The sequence below is a fragment of the Protopterus annectens genome, chromosome 6.part0 (assembly GCF_019279795.1).
Source record: "Protopterus annectens isolate FY-2018-M chromosome 6.part0, PAN1.0, whole genome shotgun sequence".
In the NCBI taxonomy this organism is placed as follows: Eukaryota; Metazoa; Chordata; order Ceratodontiformes; family Protopteridae; genus Protopterus; species Protopterus annectens.
In genome coordinates, this window is record NC_056737.1 from 221,963,478 (window position 1) to 221,978,822 (window position 15,345).

Genomic DNA, 15,345 nt, shown 5'->3' on the forward strand with positions numbered 1-15,345 from the left:
AGGGCTGAAAGGACATTTTCTGGTCTCTTAGGAATTGGTTGGATACCGTCTGGTAACTTCCAGGCCCACTGAGCAATCAATTTAATGAGATTGTCAGTGAGCGGAGAAATCCAAGAGGTAGAGGGCTGAGCAGGAAAAGCCTCCAGGTATACAGATTCCTCTAAGGAAATTTGGCGGGAAGTCCAGCCACACCTCTGCTTTAGGAGCTCTAAGATGTCCCCGAAGGAAAGATCTTTAGGGAGTGACTTAGGAGAACCTTCCTCTTCACTGAAATCAGTATCTTCTGTGAAGGACTCTTCGGGGGAGTCCTAGTGCTTCCTCTTGCACTTTCTCTTCGAAGGTACCTCTTCAGTGGGGTATTATGGAGAGATGTCTGAAGAGGACATAACCACTGTGGTTTGATCCTGAGACTTTTGTGCCGTCTTTCCCAGGGAAGAGACTGAGGGAAGCTCTGGCTGAGGGGAGGGCCAAGAAGGTTGGTCCGACAAGGATGGCATAGACCGAGTGCCTGCAATGGACAAGGCCCTCTCCATGGCCTGGAAGGCAGCCTCCCCCCATAGAGGGATGGGAGCCTTGAACCGTGGTCCCACCCCACACCAAAGAAACTGCCTCTGAAGCCAAAGTCAGAGTCGAGCTTACATGTGCTGAAGCACTAAGGGGCATGAATGGCTGTGAAAAGAATGGAGTCAAATCCTGACCCCCGGAACTGGCAACAAAGCTCACAAACTGGGAAGTCTCCTGATCCGATAAACCCAAAGAACTAAGGGTAGCTATTGGTGCCAGAGAAGGACCTCTGACCGGCACTGAAATAGTCGAAGCCAGGAAGGTCAGAACCAGGAGCTCCAAAGTCTCAGCCAGAGTTGAAGGAGGAATAGAGCCTGGAGTGGAAGTAGGCAAGGCTCCACAGCTAATATTGCTAGGAAATGCAGGAGGAGGTAATCCCCTCGCCACAAGGCGCTGATCCACCAATCTCATGATATCACAGTCTGTTAAGACTCTTGGTGGATCGGATAGAAGCAACCAATGGAGATCTAGGTGGAGGTTTCTCCAGAAAAGGACTAGGACGAAGATCCAAAAACGGGTCCACTGAAGGTGAATATCTGGTGCGTGGTAGTTCCTTGAAGGAAAACTCCCTTGGTTCCAGAGGTTTTGTCGGCATCGAACTGGGAAAGTCTGAAACTGAAATAGGCACTGATGTAATCAGTGCAGAAGCCAGCACCAGTGGCACCAAAGTTTAAGCCTCTTGATCCACCGGTTCCGAGGAAACTCTAGGAATTATGGGGGTCTTGGCTATGTTAACTGGTGGTTCAGAAGAAAGTGTCAGAACCAACCTGCTTCTTTTCTTAGGCTTGTCCAATTTGGTAGAAGAGGATGAGGAGGAAGATGAACTGAGACATCAGTTTTGCAGCCAGATAAGGCCTTGTATGATTTAAGCATTCCCTTAAAGATAAGCTTATTTCTACGATCGAATAGTTGCCTATGGCTAAAACTGTGACAAATGGCAAAGTCTTCCTGTAGATGTACCACTCCCAGACAGTAGACACAGTCTGCCCATCGGAGTCTGGAAGTTTTCTGTCACACTTCTGGCATCTTTAGAAGCCAGAAATCCCTTCAACTGATTTGTCTGCCATTAGAGAAAAGTCACACACACCCATACACACACAGATGAGGCTAAAAGAGGTAATACAGTTTTAAGAGGAAATATATGAAAAACGTACGGTTTTCAATGTAATTAGCTGTCACTCCAGAGCTCAGAGGAGACAACGCGTCTGGCACTATGAAGCAGCAAACAAGATCTAAGGTAATCTTGCGAGAAGCATTATGCGTAGAGCTTAGCTGGAGAGTTTTTAGAAGGCAAAAGCTGGAATAATGGCTAAGTCGGTTCCAAGGTTCTGAACCAAACCCACAATCAAGGATTAAGTGAATATTGACATCAGATATTCTTTTACTTGGGATCTGAAGGTCTGTACTCTTGTTGGAGGTACAGACATTATCTCATTGAACTTGTCTAGATGAGCACCTGTAAACCCCAGGTAATGTGTAGAAATGAGATGCGATTTGCTGTAGACGAGTGTAATGCCTGCAAAGTGGCACAACTGGATGAAATAGTCCTTTGCTTGTAAAAGTATATGCCTGGTCAAAGCAGTCAGGAGCCAGTTGTCTAGATATGGAAACACCCGGAATCCCAGCAGACTAAGGTGAGCTGCTACCACTCCCATGGATTTGGTAAACACCCTGGGGATGTGGTGAGACCAAATGGCAGTGCTCTGATTTGGTAATGATGGACTCGCAGCTGGAAGAGCAAATATCTTCTGGAGGACCTGTTCATTTTGATGTGATAGTACACATCCTAAAGATCTTTTGAGCACACACAATCTTCCTTTCGTAACAGTGGTAAAATGGACTGAACCATGACCACCTGGAACTTTGAGTACCTTACACATCGATTTAGTTTGTTGAGGACCAGAATGGGTCTCGAGTCCCCTGTTTTTTTTGGCACTTATTTTTGTTAAAGAAATATCTTTGTTAAATTATCATGTATGACATAGGCAATCATACATTTATATAAATGAAAACAATGCATATTGACAAAATTTTAGTTGCAAACATTATACATCGCAAACCGTACTTCCTCCTCTGCATGCATTCTTCCCATTGTTCCCACATTTCCCATTTTTTTCTATGCAATTTGCTCCTTAACTTTTCTGAAATTCCCATTTCCAGTTGTTGTTTTATCTCTGTTACTATATTCATTACTTCAAGTACAGCTGGTTTAGAGACTGACTTCCATTTCCTAGGAATTGCTTTTTTTGGCAGCCACCATAATTATACTCAACAAGGCCTTTCTATCAGAGCGCAAAAAATAATTTCCTTAGTCATACCAATTTGCTCAACCTTTCTTCTCCATCACACCTCCAACATTTGCTATCTACCTGGCGAAAAATTCTTTCAAGTTTACTTGGAGTATAAAAATAATTATGTAAACACTTCCAAGAAAAGAGCCTACATCTTCTTGACTTTGCTGCATATTTGGGAGACATGCATATATCCTCCATTGTTTCTTTGTCAATTGCTTATCCACTCTCTCTTCCCAATCCTTTCTAACCTTCTCCAACTGATTATAGTTACTATGCAGTATTTTATATGTTATACTAATTATTCCTTTTTTAACAGCAGCTTCTGTTCTAGATTCTACTAAAAATTCTACCAGTGCTGGTCTTTTGTCTAAGACCCCCTATTTCTCTCCCTTTGCCTATACTCTGACATTAACTCTTGATAGGGAAGGCAATCTTTAGCCTTCAGTCCAAATAAATCCTTGGCTTCTTCCCATTCTATTACCTTTCCCACTGTAATTATTTGCTCAAAGTACCTTGGTTCTTTTGCCAGTTTTCTTCAATAAATTCCAGCCCTTCTTGCCTACTGTCTGTATCCCTAAGTTATCCCAATCATCAGAATCTCCTTTCTTCATTCCCGTGTTGGCTTATTTCTTAGAAGACTTTCTGCTACTTCATGAATATAATATTCTCTATGGTTACTGTTATTCTCCTTAAAAATCTGCATCCAAAATCCCAGTCTCTCCTTGCTTTTTGAGCTTTCTCTCTGTTTCATTATCATCCCTTTCCAGTTTGAATTATAGGTTTCTGCTTTTGCTAAGTATAGCATTCTTAACTTTGTAGCTCTGAAATACCCCTTTCAAATCAAGTAATCCCAATCCGCTTTGTTATACTGGAAGAATCATCTTATCCGACTTGACTCTTGCAGTCTTCCCCTCCCAGATAAAATCCTTCAGGTCTTTAGTCATTCCCAGCTACAACTTCTTCTCTGGTTGATAAAAACATGATTGACCACTGTATAAAACTAAAGGGACTAAAAACAGTTTAACTGCTTGTATCTTGATATCCTTAAAACAGAGCTTCCAATTTCTCATTTTTTGTATTATCTTTGGTTTAGTCTCTTCCCACATATCCTTAGCTGCCACATTAGAATACTTTTTGATCAGTACTCCTAAGTACTTAATTTATCATGTCCCCATAAATATGGATATTGCTGAACCAATTTGTGTGTACATAATTTACAGCTATTGCCTTTGTTTTAGCTTCATTAATTTTGCATCCTGAAAAGATTTGAAACCATCTTAAAATGTTCCACAACACTGAAGTGTCTTTTTCTGTTTTTATCAGGTATACAATAATATCCACAAATACAGCCAGCTTTTCTTGACTACCTTAGCAATTCATCTACAACCCATTTTTGCACATGGGTATCAGGGTGTCACTTCAACAATAATCATCTAGAGCCTTGAATTTCTGAGTCCCTTATTTTCTTTGCCAATGATTCTAAATATAATGCAAGTAACAAAGGGGAAAGATGACACCCCTGCCTGGTTCCCCTGCTTAAGCAGAAATTATCAGAGGGGAACCTACCCACTTTAATTTTCGTCTCCGATCCCACATATATCCTCCTAAATCAACCTTATAATTTTATCAGGAATGCAAATGCTTCCATTGCCCTGCTCATAAACTCCCAGCTTACTTCCTCAAATGCTTTCTCTCAATCAAGACCTACCAAAAACAATGGTATTTTCTTTCTGCTTCCCTTTGCATCACCAATGCTCACTTAATATTGCTGAATGTTTGCTTCCCCTCCACAAAATCACATTGATCCATATCTATCAGTTTTGGCAACATCTTTGCCTTTCTTTTAGTCATTATAGACAAACACTTAATTATATTTTAATATTGAAATGGGCCCGTATGAAGCTGGTTCCAATGGATCTTTACCCTCTAAGTATTACAGCTACCACCACTTTCTTCCATGATGCTGGTACCTCTCCTCTTAAAATACTGTTAAACAAAGCCTTCCAGATCTTTATCCTTTCTTCGCCTCCTAGCTTCCAAACTCATACAGGAAAACCATCTACTCCTGGGGCCTTTCCTGTAGATTGATTATACATCGCCATTTTTATCTAATCTCCTATCTTAACTGTTAGTAATTGAGCCTTGTCTACCTCTAACCTTGGCATATTTAATTCTTTCATAAACATTTCCATTGGTACCTTTTCTTGATTTCCTTATTTCTCTGCTTTATACAGACTTTCAAAGAACTTCTGAACTACTTCTAATACTTCTGCAGGATCTCGTTATCGTCCTTGTTATAGGCTCCCTAAACTTGATGACAGCCCTTTCGACTTTCTGTTGCCAGAGTTGTTGTGCTAAAAGTTTTAATATATAGAGTTATCAAAAACAGTTGCTTAACAGCAATCTTTCTAAACTTATGCATCTGCAGTTGCTTCTCTTCTTGTTCTGAAATTCGCCCTATTCTACAATACTTGAATATCTGTCAGTTCCTCTAAATAATTCTGGTTACTTCTTAAGCATATTTCCCTTTCTTTTATTTCCACCCTATTTTTAAATTCCATTTTAATTTTATCTAACTCCCTAGCTATATTTTAAGAAGAAATTTCTATCTTATCTAATAGCTCCTGAATAATTTCCACTACTCACTCCTTAATTTCCTCCTTTTCAACGGATAGGTGGGAAAGTGCCAGTGTCTCATTTTTATTTCATTACCATGCATTTTTATTTCAGCTATTATTGCTGCATGACCTGAAATAATTATTGGGTGTGTATTAACACCTTCAATTAAATTCACATGTTCCTGTGAATTGTAAACCGCGTCTGGCCTAGCATTGTTTTTGTATCTAGGGGAATAATACGTAAATTCACTCCAAACTCCTAGTACTGAACTAACATCTGCCATGCCAAATATTTTCATAAATTTCTTCAAAAATCTACTCTCTTTAGTTCCATTTTTCCTTCTGGGTCAACCAGACACATATTCACTTTTGCAAATCAAATTCCAGTGCCCATCTATAAGTAATATTCTTTGCTGAAAGCTGATTATGTATCCCAGAATTTTCTTAAGCTGCATTACAGCAGTTTTAGGTGGAATATAAATACATGCCAGTGTACTCCTCCTCCCTTGCCAGTAGCCCCTTAGTACTACAAATCTACCATTATTATCTTTATCTTCTTCTATTACTACTATAACTCCTCTTGCAATTAATATAAGTACTCTTCTTTTCATTTGTGGACTGCGGTGGAGGTGCTGCGGTAGCGCTGTCGCTTCACAGTAAGACGTTGTCCTGTTCGATTCTCAGCTAGAGCGTCTTGTGTGTGGAGACGTGCGTGAATGGGCGCACGTTTGTTGAAGGTTGTGCGTCAGGGCCGGCAACTCGGCATGTAAAAATCTACTGCCAATCATTAGCGGACCGGAGTTCTGCTGTGGCGACCCCTAACCGGGAAAAGCCGAAAGACACAACAACCCTTCTTTTCATTTGTCCCAGGTATTTTGCTGAATAAGTTATATTCCCAACTTTTATGCACAACAGCTTTTGTTAAATGTCTCGTTCCAGCTTTTGTGCTAGATATATACACTGTTTTGCAGGTTTACACAGTTTCTTGTTATATCCATTTGAGCATATGTCACATCTTACAAAACTTTTTGTTTTAATGAAAGCCCTTACACAAAACCACTCCCCGAATACCCCCTAAAACCTATTAACTTAGCAACACACAAAGATATGTACATTTTCAAATATTGAAGTTTTACCCTCCTAACAGAACAAATGTCCCAAACTGACAGCCACACTTACAGACTTGATTTAACCCAAAAGAAAGGTTATCCACACTAAGATGCAAGGTGCACAGCCTCAGCTTCAACCAAGTGCTGCCTGGTTTTGTCTCATCTTTACAGCTGTCAGCTGAGTAAACACTTAAATGCTTTCAGAGAACATTATCTTCTAGCTATTTCTCTTTATCAGATTGTCTCCTGGAGACATGAGGACCAGATACAAAATTGCTACTAAGCATACATTTATTTGCTCGAATAAAGCCTTATAATATTCAATATTCTATTTCATTTACTTGCTTTCTCTTAAAACATGTTACTAGATCAAGCTAAGGGCCTCAATCCAGTCATTCTTCTATGCAAGAATGAGAAAAATCACACTGGTTAAAAAAGCATGACAAAAGAAACAAACTGTTTTTTACACTGCAATGCCTACATTTCTTAAAACTGAACAAGAAGAAAGCGAGAAGGGAGAAAGAAAACAGGAGCACCTGTTTACTTCAGTATCCCCATTACACTTAACAACAAATTAACTGAGAAAACTTTACTTTATTGCATACAAAGAAAATTGTGCAATATAAAAATAGTACCATTAAGAAAAAAAAAAATGATTTAGTTTACGTTCTCCCTCTTCTTCCTCACTAAGTATTTTTCCGAACATTAATGACATGAAGTAGTTAAAGTGCAAAACAGTCCAGTATTTTCAGATTTTCTGGTTTTGTCATGGTTCACAAACAATTACTGCTTTGTAATCCCACGTTTGTCAATTTCCAAGTTACTAGTTTTATTCCTGTTCATCTCCATCTCTCAGATCCTGTCTCTGGTTCATTTCTAATGTACTCTTGATTCTTTTAGTCAACTTTTGTACTTTTTTCCTTTTCTCAAGCATTTTCCATTGAAACATTGGAAAATATTTCACTGGTACAGTCTCCCTGTGGTCTTTACTACCAGAACAAAAAGCAGAATTTCCTTCCTTTCACAGCTCACTTTTTGTTGGACAAACTTTTTTATTTCCTCCTTAGGATGTACTTAAACAAAAAATAATTTTGTCCCTCCAAGGAAGAATATCTTGAAGACAGCTGGGTACAGCAGTTTGAATCTCATGCCTCCTTCTTGACACTCCCTGAACAGTGAAATAAATTTACACCACTTCTGCTTGGTATACAATGAATATTCATTTTTCACAAACACTCTGTCTCCCACTTTTAGTACTTTGTCTTTCTGACACAGTTTTGTCAGAATCAACTCCTTCTGCTGGTAGGATTGCATCTTTACTATTAAAGGTCTAGGTTGCTTTCTCGTAGCCAGGTTTGGAGAATGCACACAATGTGCCCTTCCAAATAACAACTCCTGCTGTGGAATACCAGTCCAGTTGCGTATTTGTACTTTCATAAAATGAATAAAGTCTCTGGTACAGCAGAAAATCTGAGGTTTTCCCTATGTGCTCAGCCCTCTAACTGAATTACTTTTTAAAACATTTCTTCTTGAGCAGTCTCATTCTGTCAGCCTTTTCTTCACTGCATCCTCTGATATTTGTAGTTTTATTACCTCATCTGAATATGTTTAAAGTTTCTTCCATTTTTCCAATCTTTTATTGTTTGAGTTCATACACTCCATCAGTGTATTGTTTATTTTAATCAGGTCTGTATGCATTTGTCTTGTACTTTTCTATAGGTTACTGGAAGTAATGTCTGGAGCTTGCACTGCTTTTTGCTGAACAGCTGGCTGGAGAAACCACATCTTTTGGAATCTGCCAAAACCCTTTTAAAGGCTCCCAAGGCACTCTGAAACGAAACTTCGGCTGCGAGTCTCCTCTCAATCGGATGGTATGCATGTTGAAAAAGATAGGGAAGCAGACAGTGAAATTGTTAAAAACTCAAGATACCAACAACGGTGCTCCAGTTCAAGTTGGAGTCAATAACACTGGACCAGAAGGGCAGACCAGTACAGATTCAGGAAGTAGACAGGTATGATGGCTAGTACTTGGTACGTTCCCAGGAGACGGATAATGTCAAGGTGGATTCACACCCTCAAAAACATCAACACCCTGTCAACATATTACTCCATGAGACTTCAAGACAAACGAGTAAACAATGCCACCATTGGTGTACTGGAGTACCTCCTCTCCTCTCCTGATGGATAGGGGAACACAGCCTGGGACTCACTGGTCCCAAAGAGTATCTGTCTCTTGGGGATGGAGACTGGAGCCAAGTAGCCATCGGATCTGATCTGCGAACACATTTTGGGTCAGGCCCGAGCAAAGATGGTAGCTCCAGAGAGCCCTTTTTAGCAATTTTTGTAGGAGATTTGCTCTTTTACTTTTCCCTTCTTCCCTCTTCCTTATCTGGCTCCTTGTCCTTTTCTTTCTGTTGCCCTTTAGATTTAGGTTTACCTTGTTTCTTAAAAGAGGTTGACAGCATAGCCCCTGTCTGTGCTAGAAGGAGCCATTTCAGAATCAACTTGCCCATGCCAGCCTGAAGGGCACTTGCACTTAAGAAGGCACAAGACTGGCAGTCCACATCCAAATGGGCAGCACTCAAGCAATGCACACACTTGAGACTGTGGATGCTGAGGTGGGAGGTTATGTCCATACACCAAATAATTTTTGAATCCAGATGATTCAAACATAGTAATTTTGCACAAAGAACTAACCAACAAGGAAAACTAGTTATAAAAGTACACAATGTCCTACTAACTATACTAAGAAAAATATAGTATGTATATAAATATTATTACTATAATTTTTTTGAAAACTAGACCTAAGCCAAAAGACTGAAAAAAGAGAAATGGACATAAAGACAGCAACTGTACAAACTGCTAACTATAAATACACTACGACTGTCTGCTATGCACACTAATCTCTTAGTAAAATAGACAGATATATAGAGAGAGACAGAGAGACAGACAGAGGAAACACTCTCGCTAGGAAGAGATCAGCTATGATCCAAAAAGGAAACACACACTGAGAAGAGCTCTTTCACATGTCCGGAGACTTCCTGCAGTAAATGAGATATGGGTAGCTAAGATGGAGTCCAGGGAATTATGGGGAGGGGAGGAGTCAGAGCTCTAGATTCAAAGAAGCTTCAGAGTCAGTGCTGAGGTCGGATCTGGTTGGATCAAACAACCCATAAGTTTGAAATGGAAGAAAACAGACATCAGATCATCTGCTTTAAAATCATCTGCACAAAGGACTACAATATATGGCAACTCTAAGTTTCACATGCATCCCCCCAATATGTCCTGCTGCTATAAATGCCAATTGCTCACACAGTTGCTTGTTATGGTAGCTAACCTCCACTACACATCTGGTTTGTAACTAAACCTGAGTTACACAACCCTCCCATCCCCCCACTGACCAGACCTCCCACTCAGTCCTCCCTACCCTGACTGGCCCACTTGTGGCAGACATGCACCCCTGAATGCAGAATACCAGTGACGCAGACAGATCGCTATATCCAGCTTTGAACACTGTTTCATCATTGAGGGAACCGAGTACTTTTGTTCCTCAGCTCTATCCACTAATTTGAAGCTTTTGTTAAAGTATGTGAAAGAGAAATAGCTGGAGAATTAAACACACCACTTGCACAAAAGTTTCACAATTTGAGTCATGAAGAGAAGTCAGCATTAACTAAGCTAAAAACAATCCTGATATACAAATACATCCAGCAGACAAGAAAAGACCAATAGTTATCATGGATAGAGATGATTACCTCCAGAGTATGGATTTACTATTGACACAAAATGATACTTATTCACACATTTCTAGAGCAGATATTGATGGCTTGATAAGCAAGAAACCTGCTACTCTATATGATCTACTGATGAATGGCCTGTTGACTAAAGATCTGTATGATTTTTTGGTTGTCTTGTATCCTATTAAACATGGCTTACCCAAAATGCATATGAATATGGTAAATACTCCAATGAAACCCACTGTAGCTGGATGGGGGTGGCTGACTGAAAATATGTCTTAGTATGTAGACAGGAAGCTTAGATCGGTTTTGTAGAAAACTGCCTCGGTACTTAAAGATACAACAGTTCCTATATACCGTCTTTGACAGTATGCAAGAGCTGGGGAATGTAAAAAAAATTGCCAAATGGCCACCTTTGATGTCTGTACCCTGTTCACCATTATACCCAATGACAATGGGGTAGAGTCCGTGAGACGCTTTCTGCATAGGAATAGTGATTATGCAGGGACTCAAATAGACTTCATTTGTTTCTTAAGGAACTGATCTTGGAAAATAATGCATTTATTTTCAGTTATGAGTTTTATCTACAGATGCTTGGTGTAGCCATGGGCACTTTCTGTGTGAATAGTTATGCAAACATGGTCATGACAAAATGGGAATATGAGACTGTTTTGGCCCATAATCAGTTTTATTAAAACTTTATTTTAATAAATATTAATAAATATTTATTAAATATTACAGAAGATTTGTGGATGACATTTTTCTGCTGTGGGATGATTCCCTTTCTGCATTGCAGGATTTTGTTGCCTATTTAGAAAGTAGTACCACGTTCCTTAGGTTTACTGAAAAACATTATTTTTCAGATGTCCGTTTCATTACAGATGATGATGGGAACTTTACAGGAAAGACTGCTGGAGAAATAGTCTCCTTCATAGAAACAGCATGCACCCCGGATATGTTTATAATAATGTAGTAAATGGCCAGTTTATGAGGATAACAAGACTCAACACAGCAGAGGAGAATTTTGTCTCAGCAACAGTGGATTTAAAGAGTGATTTTATTAACAGAGTTTATAACTTGAATGAAGTGAGAGAACCCATCACTAAAGTACTGCAGATGCAAACTGGTAGAGGGAGACCACATTTTTCCAACAGACTTGAATCAGTTGAACAGTAGTAACATGACAGCAATAATAGGATGAGAACCAGGGTGACCCTAACCTATTTCAGTGATGTTAGTATGGTGAATAATATCATTAGAAGGAATTGGGGGATGCCAATGTCTGAAGATAAAACTTGAGATATTGTGGGTACTACACCTCATTTTTGTTTCAAAAATGGTTTGTCATTGAAGAGGCAGTTGTGTAAAGAGACCCAGGACAAAAACAGTGACTAATTTCAAAAGGAAGGGTACTTTTTCATGCAGAACATGTAAGCCATTGTTCTGCTATCTCTTCACGTAACTGTGTTGTACACCCTTCATCTGACAAGAGATTTGAAATCAGCTTTTATGCAGACTGCAAAAGCTCTAATTTAGTTTATATTGCTATGTGTCAAAAATGTAGCCACTTCTCTGTTAGGAAGATGAACTGTTTATTAAAGAACAGAATCCTTAAGCATTTAAGCGATATACGTAATAGGAACCTTTTAAATGGTCTTGAGAAACACATTGCAGAATACCCTGGTCATTGTCTTAAATTTATGGTTTTGCAGTTATTACCTAGGAATATTAGAGGTGGGGACTTAAACCCAGCCACTGGGGGATGCACAAGCCAGTGCATTTCTTTGTGCCGGTCCCAAGCCCGGATAAATGGGGAGGGTTGCGTCAGGAAGGGCATTTGGCGTAAAACCTCTGCCAAATTACTTATGCGGAGAACATTTCATATTTTCATACTGGATCGGTCGAGGCCCGGGTTAACAACGACCGCCACCAGTACTGTTAGCCAATAGGGTGCTGGCGGAAATTGGGCTACTGTTGGCTGAAGGAGAAGAGGAGGGGGAAGGCATGCCCGAAGGCAGGAAGAGAGGAGAAGGAAGATTAGGAGTGTAGTAGAGAGGGTAGGAACTTTGAATGTTGGCAGTATGACTGGTATAGGGAGAGAGCTAGCTGATATGATGGAGAGAAGGAAGGTTGATATATTATGCGTGCAAGAGACCAGATGGAAGGGAAGTAAGGCCAGGTGTATAGGAGGCGGGTTCAAATTATTCTATCATGGTGTGGATGGCAGAAGAAATGGGGTAGGGGTTATCCTAAAGGGACAGTATGCCAAGAGTGTTTTGGAGGTGAAGACAGTGTCTGATAGAGAGATGTTTATGAAGCTTGAAAGTGATGGTGTAATGTTGAATGTTGTTAGTGCATATGCTCCACAAGTTGGGTGTGCGATGGATGAGAAAGAAAAATTTTGGAGTGAGTTGGATGAAGTGGTGGTGAGTGTACCCAAGGGTGAGAGACTAGTGATTGGAGTGGACCTCAATAGGCATGTTGGTGAAGTGAACAGAGGGGATGAGGAAGTGATGGGTAGGGTATGGTGTTAAGGAGAGGAATGCAGAAGGTCAGATGATTGTGGATTTTGTGAAAATTATGGACATGGCTGTGGTGAATATGTACTTTAAGAAGAGGGAGGAGCATAGGGTGACATACAAGAGTGGAGGAAGATGCACACAGGTGGATTATATCCAATGTAGGAGGGCCAGTCTGAAGGAGATTGGAGACTGTAAAGTGGTGACAGGTGTAGTTAAGCAGCATAGAATGGTGGTCTGTAGGATGACGTTGGTGATCAAGAGGAGGAGGAGGAGGAGTGTGAAAGCAGTGCCAAGGATTAAATGGTGGAAGTTAAAAAAGGGTGATTGTGAGGTGGAGTTCAGGGAAGAGTTAAGACAGGCACTGGGAGGCAGTGAAGAGTTTCCGAATAGCTGGGTAACTACAGCAGAGCTAGTAAGGGAGACTGTTAGAAAGGTGCTCGGTGTGACATCTGGACAGAGGAAGGAGGACAAGGAGACCTGGTGGTGGAATGAGGAAGTACAGGAGAGTATACAGAGGAAGAGGCTGGTGAAGAAAAAGTGGGATTGTCAAAGAGATGAAGAAAGTAGACATGAGTATAAGGAGATGAGACGCATGGCAAAGAGAGAGGTGGCTAAGGATAAGGCATATGGAGAGTTGTGTGAGAGATTGGACACTAAAGAGGGAGAAAAGGACCTGTACCGATTGGCTAGACAGAGACACAGAGCTGGGAAAGATGTGCAGCAGGTAAGGGTGATAAAGGATAGTGAGGGAAACCTACTCACAAGTGAGGAGAGTGTGTTGAGTAGATGGAAAGAGTACTTTGAAGGGATGATGAATGAAGACAATGAGAGAGAGAGAGGATTGGATGATGTGGGGATAGTGAATCAGGAAGTGGAACAGACTAGCAAGGAGGAAGTAAGGACAGCTATGAAGAGGATGAAGAATGGAAAGGCTGTTGGCCCAGATGACATACCAGTGGAAGCATGGAGGTGCTTAGGTGAAATGGCAGTGGAATTTTTAACCAGATTGTTTAATGAAATTTTGGAAAGTTAGAGGATGCCTGAGGAGTGGAGAAAAAGTGTTTTGGTACCTATCTTTAAGAATAAGGGTGATGTGCAGAGCTGCAGTAACTACAGATGGATAAAATTGATCAGTCACAGCTTGAAGTTATGGGAAAGAGTAGTGGAAGCTAGGTTAAGAAGGGAGGTGATGATTAGTGATCAGCTGCATGGTTTCATGCCAGGAAAGAGCACTACAGATGCAATATTTGCTCTGAGAGTGTTGTTGGAGAAATAACAGAGAAGGTCAGAAGGAGTTGCATTGTGTCTTTGTGGACTTAGAGAAAGCATATGACAGGGTGCCTAAAGAGGAGTTGTGGTACTGTATGAGGAGGTCGGGAGTGGCAGAGAAGTATGTAAGAGTGGTACATGATATGTACGAGGATAGTGTGACATCGGTGAGGACTGCGGTGGGAGTGACAGATACGTTTAAGGTGGACGTGGGGTTACATCAAGGATCAGCTCTGAGCCCTTTCTTATTTGCAGTGGTGATGGACAGGTTGATAAATGAGATCAGACAAAAGGCCTCGTGGACTATGATGTTTGCAGATGACATTGTGATATGTAGTGAGTAGGGACCAGGTTGAGGAGACCCTGGAGAGGTGGAGATATGCTTTAGATAGGAGAGGAATGAAGGTCAGCAGGGCTAAAACAGAATACATGTGTAAAATGTGAGGGAGAGTAGAGGAATGGTGAGGACGCAGGGAGTTGAGTTGGTAAAGGTGGATGAGTTTAAGTACTTGGGATCAACAAGTTCAGAGTAATGGTGAGTGTGGAAGAGAGAGTACAGGCAGGGTGGAGTAGTGTCAGGAGTGATTTGTAACAGACGAGTACCAGTAAGAGTGAAAGGGAAAGTCTACAAGAGGGTAGTGAGATCAGCTATGTTATATGGGATGGAGACTGTGGCATTGACGAAAAGGCAGGAGTCAGAGCTGGATGTGGCAGAGTTAAAGATGTTAAGATTTGCACTGGGTGTGACTAGGATGGACAGGATTATGAATCAGTATATTAGAGGGTCAGCTCAGGTTGGACAGTTTGGAGACAAAGCAAGAGAGGCGAGATTGCATTGGTTTGGACATGTGCTGAGGAGGGATTCTGGGTATATTGGGAAAAGGATGCCAAGGATGGAGCTGCCAGGTAAGATGAAAAGAGGAAGGCCTAAGATAAGGTTTATGGATATGGTGAGAGAGGACATGCAGGCGGTTGGTGTGAAAGAGCAAGATGCAGAGGACAGGAAGAAATGGAAACAGATGATCCGCTGTGGTGACCCCTAATGGGAACAGCAGAAAGAAGATGATGATGATGATGATGATTAGAGGTGGGGACTTGGTGAACAATATGGAGGTTGCAGAGTTAAAATGGATATCAACTCTCCCAGCCAACAAACCTCCTGGTTTAAATGGACTGGTTCCTTTATAACCGGCCTTGAAAGCATGGAGTCTCTTTCACTGATTTTAGTTTTT

At 40.8% G+C, this 15,345-nt stretch overlaps 1 protein-coding gene across 1 annotated transcript in view; it reads right to left on the reverse strand.

Annotated features, from left to right (window-relative positions):
• The window catches only part of PCNX1 (pecanex 1), a 3,150,868-nt gene that overhangs the window by 455,879 nt on the left and 2,679,644 nt on the right, over nt 1-15,345 (reverse strand). The window lies entirely within an intron of this gene.